The sequence below is a fragment of the Mauremys mutica genome, chromosome 4 (genome assembly GCF_020497125.1).
Source record: "Mauremys mutica isolate MM-2020 ecotype Southern chromosome 4, ASM2049712v1, whole genome shotgun sequence".
Taxonomy (NCBI): Eukaryota; Metazoa; Chordata; order Testudines; family Geoemydidae; genus Mauremys; species Mauremys mutica.
The window spans coordinates 142818306-142837708 of record NC_059075.1 but is presented as its reverse complement, the minus strand read 5'-3'; the positions used below and the strand labels follow the sequence as shown (position 1 = coordinate 142837708).

General features: G+C 43.4%; 1 protein-coding gene across 3 annotated transcripts in view; it reads left to right on the top strand.

Moving 5' to 3' along the window:
- The window catches only part of KCND3 (potassium voltage-gated channel subfamily D member 3), a 245437-nt gene that overhangs the window by 110328 nt on the left and 115706 nt on the right, over positions 1–19403 (top strand). The gene's annotated exons all lie outside the window — the stretch shown is intronic.

Genomic DNA, 19403 nt, shown 5'->3' with positions numbered 1-19403 from the left:
GGTGGAGGGGGGAGGCTGTCTACAGGAACTTAGCAAACTCTGAGGTTCAGCAAAACTTTAGGGTTCCACACAGTGACCTATTTTCAGAGCTCATTGCCTTCTGATTTCTATTAGCCTGCTGATTTCTATTGGCCCTTTGCCAGAGGGCTTTCAGCATTCAGCTTTCTCAGTGTCTCTGCTGCTTCCATTGATGTACAGTAGATGGTGTCAGTGTATAAAACATTCCTTTGCTGTTTCTTTCAGTCGGAGGGTTTGATTAATTTCATGGATTGTATTTCATTATTACCCTGATGATCTTTTGGGACCACCCTCCCCCACCATTTTCAGCCATTCTTCTTAATATTCAAACGCTATACCCTGGCAAGATGATTATATTTCAACATTCCTTTTCGTGCTATACAATTTTTATCACTTCTAAGTTGAAACAATCATTTACAAGAAAAACAAACAAAATTCCTTATAGTCTTCTACATTGAATGGACACAATCTATACATTCTTTGATTATATCTCATATCTTTCATACACTTAATATCTTTCAGGGTTCATCATATGATGTGCGATAGTACAGTAGAGAAACAAGGCAGATTATTCACACAGAGAAATGTGTCTTATTCAAAAGCAAACAAAAGTACAATTTCTAAATTGGGGTGAGAGGTTTTATTGTATTAGGCTTCTTGACATATCAGGAAGTTTCTTCAGTCACCAGCAAGTTATTCCTAACTAGTTTAAAGCTACATTTTGTTTTTTAATCTTCTCTGGATCTTAATTAACATAGATGAGACAATAGGCCCTCTGCACAGGAAAGGAGATAGTTATTCTTGCCTGTCATGTGGCAGGAGCTCTCCTTAGCTAGACTAAGAAAGATGAAAGTCTCCTCCATAAATAAGCGATGGGAGTCTTTGGTTTGAGAAACTAACAATAGTTGAAAAAATCCTTATCAAGCATCAGATTTTTCCTTTCTTGGGAAATGTGCATTTTAGCTTTATCTTAATTAATTTTCTCTAGACAAGATGTCCCATCTGTTGATTCTCATTATCTGGAACATGCATACTGGTGATTGCCATCTGATAGTTAAAAGGACAAGAGAGAGAGAAAGTGTCAGCAACATATTTTCCAGGCATTTTTTAAAGTCTTATACAGCTTACAACTCATTCAATGGTCTGATCAGTCCCTGTGCCAAAATCATTCAGGTATCTCTTCAGTCTCTTGCTAAATTCTATTTGGTTATTTGGCTCTCCGGTTTCCTGTGGCAATAAACTCCACAGACAGAGAAACAGCTAATGCACTTACATACACAATTTACTGTGTTCAACACATTCACAGTGGCCAGTAACTAACTACCTCTCTGGAATCAGAACCAGGTCCTCCTGGGTAAAGAGGGACAAGATGAGTTATCAGACACACAGGGTGCAAGTTTTTGAGCACTGGGGAAAAGCTGAACTACTGAATTTCTCTCTCCTGTGAACATTCATATGTAACAATTTCATGTCTCTTGCAAAAGAAATAAAAACCTTCAAGCATGAGATTATTACATTTTGTATATTACCCCTGGCAGAAGATAAAAATAGATCTTGATGGTTGCTCAGTGCTTTTCTAATGATTTTCCTTTAAGGTAAAAATGAGATTTGGTTTGAAAAAACACGGTAGGAATTAGTAATATCCAAGAAAATAGCTGAGTAGAAAATGCTAAGTAGCTGGAATGGAAGGAGCAAGGAGTTTGCTATCAGGTGTTCTTTCCACGAGGGACTACAATGGGAATTCATTTGGAAGACGTTTTAGGCCTTTCTGAGCACATATACTTTATGGGATGTGTAACCCCTTTGGGGTTTAGGGAGCATGGCCCCTTTAAATCTTTTTCCTAGGGGAGAGGGGAGAGTGAGGAAAAAAGGAGGGAAACTCTGGGGTGGGGGGTGGCTCTGGAGCTGGGGCGGGGGGAGAGAGGCAGCAGCCCGCAGGCCCTGGCAAAGGAAGCAGGAGAGAACCTGCCTGAAGCCTGGGAAGCAAAGGGCCGATCGGGGACACCCCAGGAGGAGCCCTGTGCCGGGGGGAATCGCCCGAGAAGGACAAGCCGGAGCTGGACTCAGTATCACGGCTGCCCACAGCTGCATGGGGCTGTGAGTGCTGGGGCTTGTGACACTGGGAATAAAGAGGGAGGCTGTAGCTAGTTAAGTGGGGAGGTGGCCGCTCTGGGTGGCTTTGCAGAGAGAGGCAGAAGGGGGCACCGGAGGGGTTTGTTGGGGGAAAGTTCACTGGCACCAAAGATGACCAGGAGCACCCAAGACTCAGCACTGGCCTGGAACTTTGCTCAGGACTCCTGAACTCTGTGTGCAGACACGCTGCTCGGTGTCTGCCCTGTCAGACTGTGCTACCACTGGGCCCCTGGGGCCTTGGCTTGGATGCAGCCCAGTTTTACTGCTCCCCCTATATTTCCCCTTGTTGTATTGCTCCTCTCATCCCTCTGTAAATAAATACCTCCCTTTGTTATATCCATTGTACTTTTCCTGTGGGCGTGTGTCTTCACTCTGAGGGGGTTGGAACAGGTGCCCCTGGGGTGGAAGGGATTTCTCCTGCTGCATTCCTGCGCGCGCCTTCTCTTGGCCAGAGCTGCCTGCAGAGCAGACTCCATCTTGGCCATGAGGGCGCTAAAGTTACAGATGTAATAGTAAACACATGGCAATCTGAACAAAATCCTCCCCTTCATTAACACAGAGAAGAAATATCCTTAATAGTTCTATTACCATATAGTTATAGCAAATAACTTTATACCGCATTTCTCAGTCAGAGTGTGTCCCAAAACCTTTTCTGCCAACAAAATAAGCCAATGGACAGTATAGGTTACAAGTGACAGAAAACAGATGTGGAAAAAATGTTGTGCAGTGAAAAAACTTAAGCATTTAATCTTCAGGCCAGGGGAAGAGAAAGGGAAGAGATGGAGAGGATGAGTATTTTCAGGAGAACTTTGTAATGAGATGGAGGGTTGCAAAGAAGACAATCACATAAAGGCTGACCAAGGTGGAAGGAACTGCACAGGATCAGACTTTCACTTCTATAGTTCTAAAATAGCCAGATGGCCTGCTGGCCTGGCAGTCAGTTTATTGGATGTTTGAGCAATTAAGCAATGAGCAAGCAGCTTGTCATGTTGCCATTTGTACACCACATGATGCTGCAAAATCCTGTAAGGAAGACAATGTATGTAGCAAAGAGCATCTAATGCAATAGACCTTACACTGGGATCCGGAGAGGCTGGCATCCAGAGAAGTCAAAAGATTGCTAAAATCAAAACAGGCATTAGCTCAGGTGTTCATTGAGTCAGGTTGCATCCCCTGGGAAGAGCAACTAACAGGTGTCAGCAAAGCACTTTCTGTGCTTGGTGAGTGCAGGACCTAGCTTGTGGTGCTCCAGTTGTAATGAACTGAACACGCACAAATCATGGCCCTGTTAAAGTCAATGGTAGTTTTGCCATTGGGGCCAGGATTTCACCCCATTTTTATTAACGCACTCCTGGTTTCTGATACAGCACTGAAGTGACATCCATGGGGACACAAGTCCTTTATTTTTTAACAGGATGGGTTCAATGCAGACTGGGGCAGTGTAAGAATCTCACTACACACCAGTGCCTCTCAATCCTAAGGCCATCTGTGGTGGCGGTCGGTTTTTGTGCTGTGGCCATCTATCAAGTGAAGTTTGGGCTGAAGCCCACCAAGCATGTTTCATGTTGCCCAAAAAACAGTCTGCAGGTGGTAACAACTTCTGGTTGGAATTGAACTGGCAACTTAGCAGCAACAGGCTCTAGCTTCTAGTGCCCTGTCCCCCGAGCTGTCCAGTTTCCCCCTAGGTGTTATAATTTCTAACGGGAATCAATAGCCAGCACACCTAGAGGTAATTATCATGTATCTACGTTCCCAAACCATCTCCTAAATCTCCCACTGCACTGCTTACATACACACTGGTGTTCTATAACATGCAAAAATGGGGTGATCTATATTCCCATATTTACAACAGATGCCAATGAAACACCAACAGCCTGCAAATCAACATCATTTAACAGCTGGAAGAGAGAAACCACACTGAGTGCTCCGAATAAGTCTAGGACATTTATCTATTTGCCTACAGTTGCCATCCACAGACGCACACAGCCTGATTTTGGGCTAGGCAATGCATACTAAAATATAGCTAGCCCTGACTTTCTTGGTGGAGCTCATAAAAAGATTTGGGGGGAGGAGGTTGGTGTTCCAAACTACACACATTCTCACTTGAGTCATCTTAGTTGTTGTGCTTTGACTGCTGCATGAGTTTAGAAAGGAAACAATTGCACAAGAAAATACAGGACCCAAAGTAAGATTTTTCCCTTCCTTTTTCCCAGTATCATATCTAGCCCTGTCCCTATCTAAATATGGCCCCCATTAATATAGTATCTGAATGCCTTACAAGCTTTAATGTATTAGCCTGACTACACTGTCTTGTGGAAGGGAAGTGCTATTATCCTGATTTTACAGGTAGGTAACTGAGGCACTGAGAGACCAAGGCCTGATCTACACTCCAGGGTTAGATCAATGTAAGCTGCCTTGAAATGACCTAGGCGTGGAAGTGTGTAACGGGTCAGACTCACCCCTGCGGCGCCTCCTGCTGGTGACTCTGGGGAATTAGCTCTTTCCAGCCCTGGAGCGCCCTCTGCAGGCCGGTGATCCACCTGTTTGCTATTGGCCCCGTGTCCCTCCCAGGTCCCTGGTGCCCCTTTAACCTTTAATTGGGTTTCCCCTTCCCAGGGGAACCCCCACCCTACTATCCCCACTTCGCCTCAGTGTGGCGACTGCCCAGTCTCTATCTAGCCCCCATTCACTGGGGCAGACTGCAGTAGCCAGCACTCATCATCAGCAAAGGGGGTTTGGACCTGTTGCCTTGGCCTACCCCTATGTTGCCCCCTGCAACCCCCAGTACCTTTTGCCCTATGCTAGGCCGCAGCCTGGGGCTTTCTAGGCTGGAGCTTCCCCAGCTCCTCAACCTTCCTCAGCCCTGCTTCACCCTAGGTACCTTGTCTCAGTTCCCAGCACCCAGGCCCATCTCTCTCTCTAGAAACAGAGAGAGACTGACTGGGCTCCTGGCTCACAGCCTTTTATAGAGGCCAGCTGTGGCCTGATTGGGGTGTGGCCCAGCTGCGGCTACTTCCCCAATCAGCCCAGCTTGAGAGCAGCAGCTCTCAAGCCCTGCCAAGCCGCTTTTAAACCCCTTAAAACCAGGTGCAGGGATCCACCCTGCTACAAAGTGTCTTCACTTAAACTGGGCTCCTGTCAATGTAAGTGCCTCTCTACTCTGATTTAGTAACTCCACCTCCCTGAGCGGCATAAACTCATGGTTGATGTAATTAGGTCAATCCTGTGTCAGTGTAGATGCTGCTTTGCTTACGTTGGTGGTTGCTGGCTTTCAGGAGCTGTCCCATGATGCCCCACACTGACAATACAATACATCCAAGCACTCCTGGTGAGCACCGCACCACCAACATCAGGATCCAAATGTGCACCCACACGAGGGATTTAATAACAACCGTGGCTGTATGCCGACGTAAGTCAGGTCAACATAATTTTGTAGTGTAGTCATGGTCTAGGAGACTTTCCCATGGTCACAGAGGAAGACTGCAGCACAGTAGGAAATTGAGCATAAGTCTCCTGATTCCCACGCTAACACCCTGACCCTCTTTCCCTGCCCAATTGAAACAAATGCTGCAGCATAAACGTTAATAGCTTCTCAACATGTAGAACAGTCCATTCGTATTGGCCGGCACAGCCATTCTAATTATCGGGAGACAGTTTGCAGCCAGTTCCAGTAGGCACGTTAACAAGGCCCCTAGTCTGAAAGCAGTTATTGCTCAAGAAAATGGCTTTTTTTAATACCTAGAGTATGAGTCTCAAAAATTGTACTGACCTCGATGGCTTTCAATTATACCCATAAATCTTTATTATAACTGTTCATTTTCTTTATTACAAAATGATCATCTCGGCAGCTTAATAAGAAAAGCAATTGGTGTTTCCATGGTAAAGTATTTCAGATCCAACAAGAATTGCATGAGTCAGGTAAACAGACTATATTCTTAATACACTGTATTAATGTACAATAAAATGGACCACTTTATTGTGCATAGAATCTGTCACGCCAACCTTATAATGTGCCACATGTTTTAAATAATGTAAGCACAAAGTAAACTCATAACATGGGCTTCAGTTGAAGCTTCAGGGTACACACTTCCTCTTAAAATCAGTTCAGTAGAAAAGTAGCTCTAATGATTAGAGCATGGGATTAAGCAGTGGGACACCTGAGTTTAAACTCTAACCATACAGTGCAAATTGTGACCTTTCCTTGTCTTTCCTAGGGATGGAATACTAGCCCTGTTCAGGTCAATGGGACTTCTGCCATTGACTTCAACAGGACCACATCAGTGCAGCTACATGGATTGCTGAAATCAGGGCAGAACTCCGATTGATTTCAGTAGGGGAAAGACTGGGCCTTTCTGTGACATCCTATTCATTTCTATGGTGCTAGTCTGATGTGTTTTAAGAAGAGAACTGAGGGGAAAGTAACCCCATGCTAGGCAGGAGAGTGTCTTATATAAATAAAAAAATCTGCAATCATTTCAAAGGGAGACCTTGAAAATGTCTGGCCAAATACATGGCTCTTTGTACACTTGTTTCAGTGTAAAAGTCCTTCTCATCCACTTTGTGGCACAGCCAGCTGCTCAGAAAACAGAACTTTTAGCTGATCTGCTAGTAGAGAGATACAGGTAGTGTCAAGTTCCTAAAACGGGCCTTTCCTTTCATTCCACATGACATTAAAATAGAGGAAGAATGGAAGGAAAACAGCAAAAATAACAAGGAAATGGCAAACAAATAGATGTGTGAGTCCCACTGAACTCCAAATGCTGCACTGAGATTTGATTAAATTAAAGTGCAAAGTAACAGCCTGACATCCCCTGGGTACATACACACGTTCCTCTCCTATGGGATTAAAATTAGGAAACTCAAAATGTCCTGTATGTGCAATAAGCTAAATAGCCAGTTTCTTAGGTAGGCAAGTAACTCAGCCAACGCATTAGCAGGAAAATACTATGAGAAATGTGAAATACCTAGGGGTAGGAGATAAGAGTATGTGATATAAGATGGTGTGATATTAAACAAAAAGAAATTGACGTTTAAGAATAGGAAGTGCTTCCTAATATTGATCCTTTGGTCTTTATTCTTTTCTATTCAGGTGCTAATGCCCCATGTCCATCACCAAGGCATCTGAGAATTTCCAGAGTGAGGCGATGGAACCCCCATTGCTTTAGCCTGGAGAAGAGATTACGGAGAACAGTATTGCATTGTTCGAGGGTGTGAGGATGAGGACAGACTTGAGAGGATAGACTTACTAGCTTTGTTCATCTCCAAAATCTGTTAGTCTCTGGTACACATTGAGGGTTTTGTATTTGAGCTAATGACCAGAGTCACCTGGATTTTGAAAACCTGTGGATGTTTGTTCCTTAATCCCTAGAGTCCTATGAAGTTAGGATTAACACTCCAAATCTCCCCGCCCCTCCCCCCAAAATACACTGCACCTTATTTCTCATTTACACTAAGGCCCCTTTACAACTCTGTTGTGTAAAGAGACTTTAAAGTCCGTGTCAATGTTACTTTACAGAGCAGTGTGAAGGGGCTTTAGTGTTAATGAGAATTAGGCCCACACACATTTTATAATGTGGAAGGCCAACAGAGAAATGGGAAACGCCGGTGTGTTTTAAACCTGTGGATATGTCAGTATCAGGCAGAACACCGTTCTTCACTCTGCTTCATTGCAATAGTGCTGTGGTGGTTTTACTGGTTTAAAGACTCCACACATACTTCAGAGAAGTATTTCCCCTAACATATTGTTGCGGGTTAACACCATCAATCATTTCATAATTAAGTTTCAGTGACTCCTGCTGGGTGTTTCTATTTCTGACAGGCTTATTTAAAAGTGGTAGCACTAACATGGCACAAAGATGGCTCAGTAGTTAACACTTCATTAAGATGACTGTGGAAGTTCACAACTCAGCTGGCTGCTGTTGTTTCAAACTCCCTGGCTACAGAGCTAAACAGAGCACATTGCTGTGAATTGCGCAGTAAGGGATTATTCCAAAAAGGAAAGGGTGAGAAATGACTTCCTTATTTTTATCTTAATTTGAAAGGATAGACTCTACAGAATACACCCGAAATCTGCCCAAAGATTTTTCGGCATCTTCCTTCAGGCTGCCTTTGGTCTTGGAAAAACATCACCACTCCCATCCATCACTTCCCTGTATCAAGCAACCCATCTCTTCCTTCAAATCGCCCTCTTCTTTGTACAGTCACCCTGTATAATCTCTTCACTGGAGTTATGGCACTGAGTCTCATCTGAATTGTCATCCTGTGTATTTGATTATGATTTCCACCCGTGGAATTCTGTTCTCTCTGCTCATTGCTAGACAAGATGAGGTTTGGTACTGAGAAGCCATCAAGGCTTTTAAGTCCCAATTCAGCAAAACATTTAAGTATTTGCTTGGTTTAGCACAGGATACAGCAGTGTCAAAGGAAGATTTTAGCAGTTAAGTGTCAGTGCTAGTGGATACATTGTAACCATTATTCTTAGTGATCAGTAATCTTCCTCTCTTGGATTAGATACAGGATTACTGATATAAATTAGAACTCTCTCTCACACACGCAGTTCTTTAATTTCAACATGCTACACTTAAGCACAGAGAATCCCTGGGGATTTTGGAATGAATGGCTCGTTGACATGTTTTAATTTACCATCTCGTATTTTCACTTTATCTATATGGTGTTTGACTAAGCAGGAATATTTGCAAACATAAATTCTGCTTTCCTCAAACGTTGGGTTTCCATTAGAAAATTTTGAGTTATAAACCATATATCGCAAATTTTGTTGCTAATTTTTGTTTGTTTTTCAGAAAACTCAGACAGATTTCAAAGACTTTGTTGTTGTTGTTGTTTTAATTTTCATCAAACTTTTTCATGGGAGGGGGGGGAGGGGGAGGAGTTCTCAACCAGTCTGACCTAAATATTTCAAAGCTAACACAAGACCACAGGTGATCATGCAAAAGGAAGCAAAGAAAGCAAAAGGCATCGAAGCAATAGATTGATGCCCAGAGAGAAATATAGATGAAGACTAATATTTTCATTGATGATGTCCTGTGTGTCTGGATTTAATAGGCTGGATAATTTGATGACCATTACTAATATGCTAATGTAAATGTAATCAAATCTCATGATTCAAGCGTGCCCTGATCACCACAGGGAAATAAATAATTAAATGTTTTGGATTCCTCTGAACCATCAAATGCTGCTGCTGCTGCAGGTAGCGCATACTCGGCTAGATGGACCAATGCTCTTGTCTGTATGGCAGTTACCATATTTCCCCACCTGTTTTGATGCTGTGCATCTGTGGGGAGTGGCCAACAGAAGATGCTCTGTATTTCAAAACTTCCCTTTGGCTCTTGTCATAATTTCTGGGGTTTTGCTCCTTGCAATAATTTCTGGGTTGAGTGAAGGAAGCAGAGTGATCAGGAGGTTTGCAGTGCATTGTTCAAGATGTCTGGAAATTGTAACGCTGCTACGGGGAGCTCATACTTAACCCAGAGACCTAGGAGTTTGGGGCTTGCTTTTCAAAAGATCTCAGCTTCCATTTAGGCTCCTAAATAAGGGTCAGATTGTCAAAAGTGCTCGGCACCCAGTGTGCTGAGCTCTTCTAAAACTTTTGGTCTGAATGTGGGTGTAGAAGTCCTTTCCAAATTTGCCCCTAAGTATTACCTCTGGTTGCTAAACACATTCAATGGCTTGGCTATGCAGAACTGAAACTGACTGGGGTGGGGAAAGTTTGCAGCATCTTGTTTGCTTGCTGCTTGCAAATTATCTTTGTATCTCAAGTCTCCCCTTTCTGTGCTGCCTCCATAAGCAACATTAAAAATATATAACCTTACAATAAGTGGAAATGGGGGCTAGGTTTGCTTATTTATTGATTCATTTACCATGGTGAGTTCAAAACAAAAAAAAGAACAATTGTGAATTCTGGAAATTAGATGACACCAAACCACATAAATTAGAGGGCAAAGTAAAAACAATAAAAACACAGCATGTACATTTGTACTTCAATTCCATTCACCCGCATTACTCGTGGTGCCAAGGGAGCTACTTAGCACAACCAGTCCTGTAAAGCAGACATGGGAGACGACTGCAGTGTCTCTCTTCCTCAGCACATGCTATAGTTCTCACCAGTTTAAAGAATACATTTGCACAGCATAATCACAGTCTGGTTCAAAATCCAGAGCACTGTGGCCTGAGTAACCTCAGCCAGAACAACACAAAAGGGCCATAGTGACTAGCCAGATCATCTGCTGGAGTAAATGCCACAGCTCCACAGCTGCTTCAAATTCACCAGCCGAAGGTTCTGTGGGGTTTAATGGCAGGCACGGCACAGAATAGGGATTGCACAAGGAAATTCTGCATTAGACCAGGGATTTAAAACGATGGCCGCCCTCATCTTAGACCAGATTAGATGCAGTGGAACAGGACAGTGTGAACAGGTTAGACTATGAAGTTCAACCATTTCAGAGAATCAGCAGCAGGGCTGTGAGTTTAGGAAGTAGGGCTGACACTGCTTTTCGGCATTTCTCCCATGAGGCAAGCAATCCCATTGCAATGCTGCATAATGTTACGTTTGGTTTTGTGAGGTATTGTTGCTGTGGCTCGACTGTGCATGGTCTGAAAAAATGCAGAGATTTCAACATGCTCTGAAAATGAATCTTGCTAACCTGAGCTGGAAAAATGCTATTAAAACCATCTCCTTTTCCCACCCTATCCACTGGAAACTGCAGGATTGTCCTTACAGCAGGATATAGGAGGGACTCAGAACACTCACACAAATTTTGGGCCAGGAGATGACCATAATGATAAGATGGGAGCTGTTGAGTATCCATACTCCAGCTTTTGTTGTTGCTGTCTTTTCAGTGGGGTTTTTATGCTTCATATTTTATTCACAACTGTTATGTGAAGACAAATCAGCTAAAGAACAGCAAAGTGAAAATAAACTTTGTTGCAGCACTTAAGTTCCTGAGAGCAACACACATTGACATTGCAGCTGATGGATGGAGGAGTCCTCATTCTCCTTCTAATCTCTGTGTTCTTCATCAATCACACCTATCGTCAGTGTCATCCCTAACACTGCAGGCTCCTCTCCCCAGCAGCTCCTCCTGCTGCTGACCTTTCGCTTTAGCCAGTGTCATTTGGGGTGGGGGGAGAGGAAGCCTGCAATGCAAAAGAGGGATGATGTGGAGAAAGAAAGAAAGAAAGAAAAAGAAACTTTGTTTTTTGCATTACTATAATTGCTTGTCTTTATTCTAAACACAGTGGCAAACATTTTTCACACCTGGGTGCCTGAACTCTAAAGCCATATTTAGTCATATAAAAAATGGCCTGATTTTTCACAGGTACGGAGAACTTGCAGCTTCCATTGCAGTGAATGGATGCTCAGTACATCTAAAAAATCAGGCAACTTTCTCGGATGTCTAAATGGGGCTGCATGAGGCTAACTTTAGTAACTACCTTTGAATATTTTGGCCAACAAATACAAAAATAATCTATATTTGATTAGCTGCTTGATTCACAAATGCCACTGAAAGGAGACATTCTGAAACTATCCTGAAAAGCTAAAGGATTCCAAAATGTGGAATGGGACCTCAAGGGGAAGAAGACATTAAAAGAATGACATCTACAATAGACACCTGGAGGGACACCGATGGCTTCATTTTCAGAGGTGCTGAGCACCCACTGCTCCCCTTGAAATCAGTGAATTTGGGGTGATGCTCAGCACTGCTGAAAGTCAAGCCATTAGATACCTACACTGAGAAGGGCAGTGGGATTATGAAGCCAGCATTCTTCCTGAACAAATTTGCCCTTAATGACCAAACATGATATATGGACCACTAAATTTCAAGAGAGCGCAGCGCCCACAGATGGGGCCAGATCTTCATGATCTCAGCTCCCATTGAGGTGCCAGATACCAGGAGGGCTCAGCACGCTGTGTAAGTGTCATAGTGAGAGCTGAGCTCTTTTGAAATTCTGTCCCTGGTTGCTAGGGTGACCATATGTCCCATTTTGGCCTGGACAGTCACTTTTTTAAGCCCTGTCCCCGCCGTCCCTACCTTTTTGGCAAAAATGGGCATGTGTCCTGTTTGTTCTTGCCAACCTGATTACTTGGGAAAAGCAAATGGGACAAATGTACGCTTTTGTCAAAACAGTGGGGTGCAGAGGAATGTGCTGGGAGAGTGAACGGTGATGCCAGCCCCGCATGAGGGGGGGAGAGGGGAAGGGCTCAGGTGAGCAGTTCAGGCCAGCCCTGGGGGCTTGGAGTAGCCCCATGTGGTTTCCCGGTTTCCCTTTGGGAAATACGATCACCCTACATTGCAAATACCAAGCTCTTGAAAATCTGTTTGAATCGGCATTTGAGTCAATGGCTGAAACGGCATTTGAGTCAATGGAGCTGAACCCATTTACACCAGCATGGAATTTGGCCCATACTGTTTCATTAACTCAGACCCTTATCAAATAATGATTGCCTTTGTGTCAATGCAGCCTTTGAGCACTGCACCAGCCCAGGCCTCTTTTCCGTCTTTTGCATATAGCTTTGCAAAGCCATTTTATTTTCCCCTAAAAAATGAATGTCCCCTTTGAAATCTGAGATAGCAATAAAAAATATGATTTTTAAGCAGAAATGTAGTCCTTTTGGGTACCCACTAGCAATAAAATTTTTACTACCCGAAGCAGAGCTTCTGTCTCCTGCACCTTTCTGTGTAACCCATCACATCCAATCAGTATCCAGAGGTATAAAACACACCTGCACACTAAGCATGATGGAATTACATGTCTATTTCTGCATCAAGACGGAATCATCTACTCTTCAGCAGAAGTGTCCGGGAGATTGTGTTTTCATAATAAATTAGCACCACAAATATGTCTTAATTCCAAGTAAAAAGCAAACAGCTCAACTTAGAATTTGCCTTGTTAACATGAAACTTACAGTTACAAAGGCACAGGCTTAATACTTGGTGTCTGGAACCTTTTCTGGTTCTATTTTCTCTACTTCAAATGTTTGGGCACAAAAATAGCATCAACGAGCTAAATGGAACCTGTTACTCAAAATATCCCTTTAATTTTATAAACAGCACTCAGCAGATACAGATCTCAGCAGCGCTATGTGATTAGCATTCAGGGACCAGCTCTCAAGGAAGGCAGCCACTGTGCAAGCAGCTCTGTCTAGCAAAGCAGATTTCTCAAGGTGACGTGGTGTTGCAATTTTTTTTTTCAATAACAAAAAATGGGCAATGGCCACCATCAATGAGCAAATACCTTCTGCCAGGTGAGTGCAGGAGAAACCAACATCTAGATATCTGGACCCCGTTATGGGGGAGTTGTATTGGGCACCTGCAACATGCGGGTAAACACAGGCACCTCTAGCAGCTGCAGGCGAAATGGTGGGGGTCAGAGTGTTGGAATGGAGATGCTGCTTCACATGAGCACAGAGCAATGGTCCATCAAGGTGTCACGGGGAAACAGCAGGCTGGTTCATCTCATCAAATCCGGCCCCAAATTCCTTTGCATACAACCCCAGTGTGGGGGGTGGGGAAAGGTGGGGCAACAAAGAGAATCTAGAGTGAAAGAGGCTTCACATCTCTTATCTAACTCCGGCACAGTTAGCTTTGCACCGTCTGGGTTCCTCAGAGTGGGGCCATGAGGAACTGTTCTTTGCACAGTGGTGGGAGTTCACAGTGCATGCCGGGTGAGGGAGGAGGTGTGCAGGGAACAGGAGGAGTGGTGGCAGAGCTTCCATGTGCCAGTCTTCCACTGATGGAAAGTTCCTGAGTGACTTTAGCCAGAGGCTTATGCTAGAGCACATCATTAAGGAGCCATGACTGGATCCCAGACAGCCACTCCTCCCTCCCCCACTCCCTGTCATTACATGGAGCTGGACTGCCCTGAAGAATAAAGCCCAAAGTATTACTGTCACGTGTACAATTTAAAATTCTTGCTCTAACAGTGTATTTGGTGCTCCTGCTCTGTTACATGATGAAATCAGCCCCCATTGCCTCAGCTGACCCACTCCTTTGCTGAGGTCCAAGGGGAGGAAGCAGAGGCCCAGGAGTAGGAGATGTGGGTTTCATTCCCACCTCTCCCCTGGGCTACCTGTGTAACTTTAGGCAAATCCCTTCACATTTTCTATATGTAAACAGGATAATAATGACGACTTTCTCCCCTCACATAGAGGCCAGGAGGCTAAAGTGACTAATGTCTGTAAAGAGCTTTGAGGAGGCCGGATCGAAGTACTGGCATTAGAATTTATTCCACAAGTCGGGCAGATTGTAATAAACATGAAACTCAGACACCACCACCACATAGGTGAGGTGTCATTTTCAACTGCTACTGTCTTTGTGGTACTTATCCTTTCTGCATTCATTATTCATTTTATAATAACCATAAAAGGCCTTTGAACACTCCCTGGTTTCCTGGAGGATGTATATGTTTTTTTCTAGGCCACTTATGAAAAGACCCAATAATAATTATCTGAACACTTCTAAAGAAGGGTACATTACAGTAACTAATAGCAAACACTACAGAGGGCAATAATACAAGGTAATAGCAATTTAGTTTGATCCACTTTCCTGGTGAGAATGGCACTGGGGAGGAGAGGTTCATGAATTCCATTCATTGTTCTGTACTGATCAAGTAAAATTCATGGCAAGTGTATTTCCACCTTTGAGCTTAGAAGAATCACATTATGAAGAATAACACATCTCCCAGATACCACAGTGATGGGCACAATCTGTAATCCAATTTTTATCCCTATGTGTTACCTTAGGGTAACACAGTTTTAAAGATGGAGAAAATGTGCTGCAAAGAGGATGACTGATTGTCCAAGTTCACACAGTAAGCAATTAGCAGAGCTTCGAATAGAACTCGAGATACTTGAGTACCAGTCTCCTAGGCCGACCAATGACAAAGGACCCGATGCAAAAGAGGAGTGACTATTGCAAGGAGAATTACTTCAGGATTCCCTGGCATGTAATTGACTTTCACAATGTGCCCCTCAGTCTGGCCCGCTCGATGCATAGTTTGCTACAGATGAGCGGCATCACATCACAGCAGCATGATGAGTGCACACCATACTGTTCAAAGGGTTAATGCAGTTTTTCCCTTGAGCGATATTAAAGAGTATTCTGCTTCACCAAGAGTGGGAGCTGACGTTTTTACCAAACTGCTCTGAAATAATCCATCCTACACAGCAGAGTCAACGTCCTTCTATTTCCCTGTCAGTAAGCAAAATATATTGACTTGCGGGTGTATTTTCCTTGTGTTCAACACAGAGCATAGTGGGGTGTTTGTTAGAAATGCTGATTGTCACTTAGAAGAAAATCTGATTTCTTAAAAGCAAACGAACATAGTATGAGATTTTTCGGTTTACCATCTTCAGATTAGTTATCTGTCTAGGAAACAATTTGTCTACAATCTCTCCTGTGGTCTCAAGTAGTGCTCTGCATATATGTTTGCCCTTTGCAGCAAAATCAAATTGCTAGGATTATAAAGATTAAAAGAGGATAAGAACACTCTACCCATCCTATTTACAACATCCTCCAGTAATCCCATGCTTCTCCCTGGATACCATCTCAGTGGAGATACAGCCATGGGCTTTCTCTTCTGAGCTGGAGTTGCTTCCTTCTGACAAGAGACAAGGATATGGTGTACCAGCAAGGGAGATGCAAGAGAGCTTTAAATAACCAGCACAAAAGTTTGCTAATAATATTGCAGATCTGTTGAAGACAAGAATTCCCAAGCTAAGGTTGATAAAATAGCACTGACTTCTGTGTTTGTGTGAAAGGAATTACAGAGCCACATGGAAATCTTTGACATGGCATCCAAGGGAAGATTCTCACTTCTGTTTTTGTTACTTAGAATATCTGCTTGAAGAGAGTGGGCTATGATTCAGCCTGTATAAGCAGATGTAATTTGATTGAAGTCAATGGAATTACATCCACTTACCATAGGAGCGAATTTGATGTCAAGATGTTTGTATCTTAAGATTCATCTCTTCCAGGAACTTATTCTTCAACATCTGAAGTCATCTAAGAGTCAAGATGGTCTAGTTCTTAGAGCAAGGCAGCAGGAAGGTCAACCCAGCTCTTCCACTGACTCACTGCATGATTTGGGACAAGTCATTTCACCCCTTTGTGCCTCAGTTTAGCCATCTGTAAAACAGGGATAACAACATCTGCCTTACTGGGATGTTATGAGGCTTAATTAATTAAAGTTGGCAAAATGGATTGAGAACCTTGGATGAGAGATGCTAGGTAAATCCAAACCATTACCATAAAAGTCATGCTGTCTTTGAGACATATTATCAGTATATCCATTTAGGAAAGCAGAGCTACACCTCTGTAAAACCTGACTAAGTGAGTGCAGTCAGGCTGACTTCAGGCAGGAGAGAGACTCCTGAGATAACCTGGGCAAATACTGAAAAAGAACCCCAAAGTTGCTGAAATGTGTATTTGCATGAGTATCCACGAACCAAAGATATAAGCAGCCATCTTAAAAACCTTTTCTGGGGATGGGTGTCATCCAATACCACGTGACCTAGGTGATCAATTGTACGACATGGGAATCATCCAAAACTATGTGACTTATCATATGGCAGGAGAGTCATCTGCTATCGTAGGACCTAAATGACCAGTCAATGGCATGAACAGTGAATCATGAAGAGTGAGTTCTCAAAGTGACCATCACAGCAAATAGTTAGCAAACAACCCACAGGGTGAAATAAGTTCTCAGAAAACACTTGTCAAAAGACTATGAATAACAAAAAGAAATTATGAAAATTGAAACTCATGGATCATTTGAGAACAGAAGGAGGAATTAAATTCACCCCAGTGCAGAGGGCCAGCACTACAAGATCTATGCATTCTTTAAGCCATGAAGCTCTTATTTTCTCCAAATTGGATAGCCCAGTGTGCGGGGGAGGGAGGGAGGGAGCATGCATAGGAGTTAAACAGGACTTTAGTCCTCCTTAGGTCTTATTCTAGTCCTCTGCATAGGGGTGAATTTTACCCCCAAAGGCCCACTGAATAGTTCACCCTGCTCATCTCCTAAGCAACATGGGACCTGCTCTCATTCAAAGGTCATTAGTATTTAAAGCCTCGGCAACAGTAACAAATAAAGCCCATAGAAAATATTGGCTATGGCAGCTGAAGTTTCTTAAACTGAATATTTTCCATGAGATACCAGCAGCTCTTTGAGGACACAATGTTAGCCTGGGAATGGCCTGGTTATAATCATTTTAACTCAGGCTCTTTACATATTCAATGTCCTTCAGGGAAGGAAAGAAAATGGTTGTGCTGCCTAATGCACTTGAACACTAGCCCCCATGCAGAGAAGAGGTTTCTGTAGCATGTTTGATCTGTTCAAGCTGCTGTTCAGCAGAACATCTGCTGGAGCGCATGTCCCATTGGAGTCAGGGTGGTGGGGTACAAATCAAAACACACAAAAGATCTGAAAGTGAATGCCTTGCCATTCTGCCTAACTACATTGCTGTAGGATGGGACAGTGCAAAATACCCCAAGCTGATATCTGACCCCCATAACATCTAGGCACAAAAGAGAAAGTTAAGAGGCATGGTGTTCAACCCTTATCTTGGAGTTTCCTTTCTTTATAATAGTCATAGTTAAATACCTAGATATCTATTCCTGTGCAAACACACACACACACACTTTTTTGTTACAACTGTATATAATTCTTGAATGTGTTGCATTTAGGGTCGCCACTTGTCCAGGTTTTCCCAGTATTGCGCCTTTCTTGAGGGAGCTGACCTGGGAAATCTGAGACTCTTTGCAGGACATTAAAAGTCCTGAATTTTGACACCTCCCACTGATCCCACCTTGGAAATGCAATGCATTTAAAGCCAGATTCTTCCTTGATTTCCACCTCATGCACAGACTAAATTGCAGTTGCACAGGGTTTGAGGCAGGGTATAGCCCTTTATCTGTGAGTGGAAGCACCATGGGTTGCAGTCTGGTTTTGTCGATCCCCTGCATTCACCTGAGCAAAGGCTAAGCTGTGTCTTATCCTCATCCGTTAGGACAGGAATGGCAGCTGGGAAAAGCAGGAAAGAGTGTGGCTGGGAGAGGGGAAATGACTGGAGCAATGAAATCTCCCATCAGCACTGTGTGTGGCTGCCAGAGTCCTCAAGGAAGAACCCATCATCAAGACCCTTTGCCATGCTGATGGAGGAGGGATTGCAGATCTTCATTAAAGAGTCAACCTCTGAAACGGAAACATTCACAGCAAGCCTCCAGGGCTCTGGTGTCTCTGAGAGCCTGGGTACAAGGATTATTCTGTTTTCAAGAAGCTTACTTTATTTTACAGAAATCAATGTAATTTGTCCTTCACTCCAGGGCTGGGGCTAGATTGACAGAATGATGTAAGCACTACAGAGCAGGTAGAGTGTTCAGCAGATGGGGAGGAAGGTTTTTGCATTGCTTTGTTTGTTTGTTTGTTTGTTTTGTTTTGACACCTCCACCTCCTGTGGTTGGCACTGGGAACAGTGGTGACAAAGGGAGCTGTGTTCAGCCCTTGGCTCTCCACAGTTAGGCTGGGAATCTCATGAGAACAAGGTTTTCTTTAGAGGTGGGAGGAAGAGACCAGACCACTTAGAGAGATCGTCCAAACACAACCTGTCTTTGTGGTGTTTGGGCAATTGCATTTCTCATCTCCATAGTGAAGCAGAAAGGAAAAATGCATCTGTAGATGTGCATATGTAGATGTGTGTGTGGGGGTATGTACATGTGCATGAGAGTGTGTGTGCATGCGTCTGTGTGTTTGTGCATACACACCATCTAAACTCAAATGAGCTCACTGTTCTCCAGGAATTTTAATTATTAAAAAAGCAGCAAATCCCCTTTAAAAAAAAAAGCTGAATTGGGGAGGAAGAGGTGGGGCTTTGGGAGATTCATGTAGGATAAAGAGAATAAAATGTAAATCTCCCTGCAGTTTGTACTTAGGGCTAATACCTAGCACAACAGATTCATTTGGAAACATGCTCATGACGTTAACTTTGTCAATCCTCCCCTCCTCTCAAAGCTTCTTTCTGCCACATGCTCATATTGGCTTCCCGAGGCCCATACATCAATCACTGCATTTCATGAGCCCTCTTGCTATGTTGTTACTTCTCCTGTTTAATAGCTCTGGATGCTGCTGCTAAGAGTTAGGGTTTGAGCCACAGCAACTGCAGCTGGAAACAAAAGTTTTCACTAAATCAGTTGCTGGCATTGTGGGGAAAAAAATCAAAATGAGTCAAAAATATA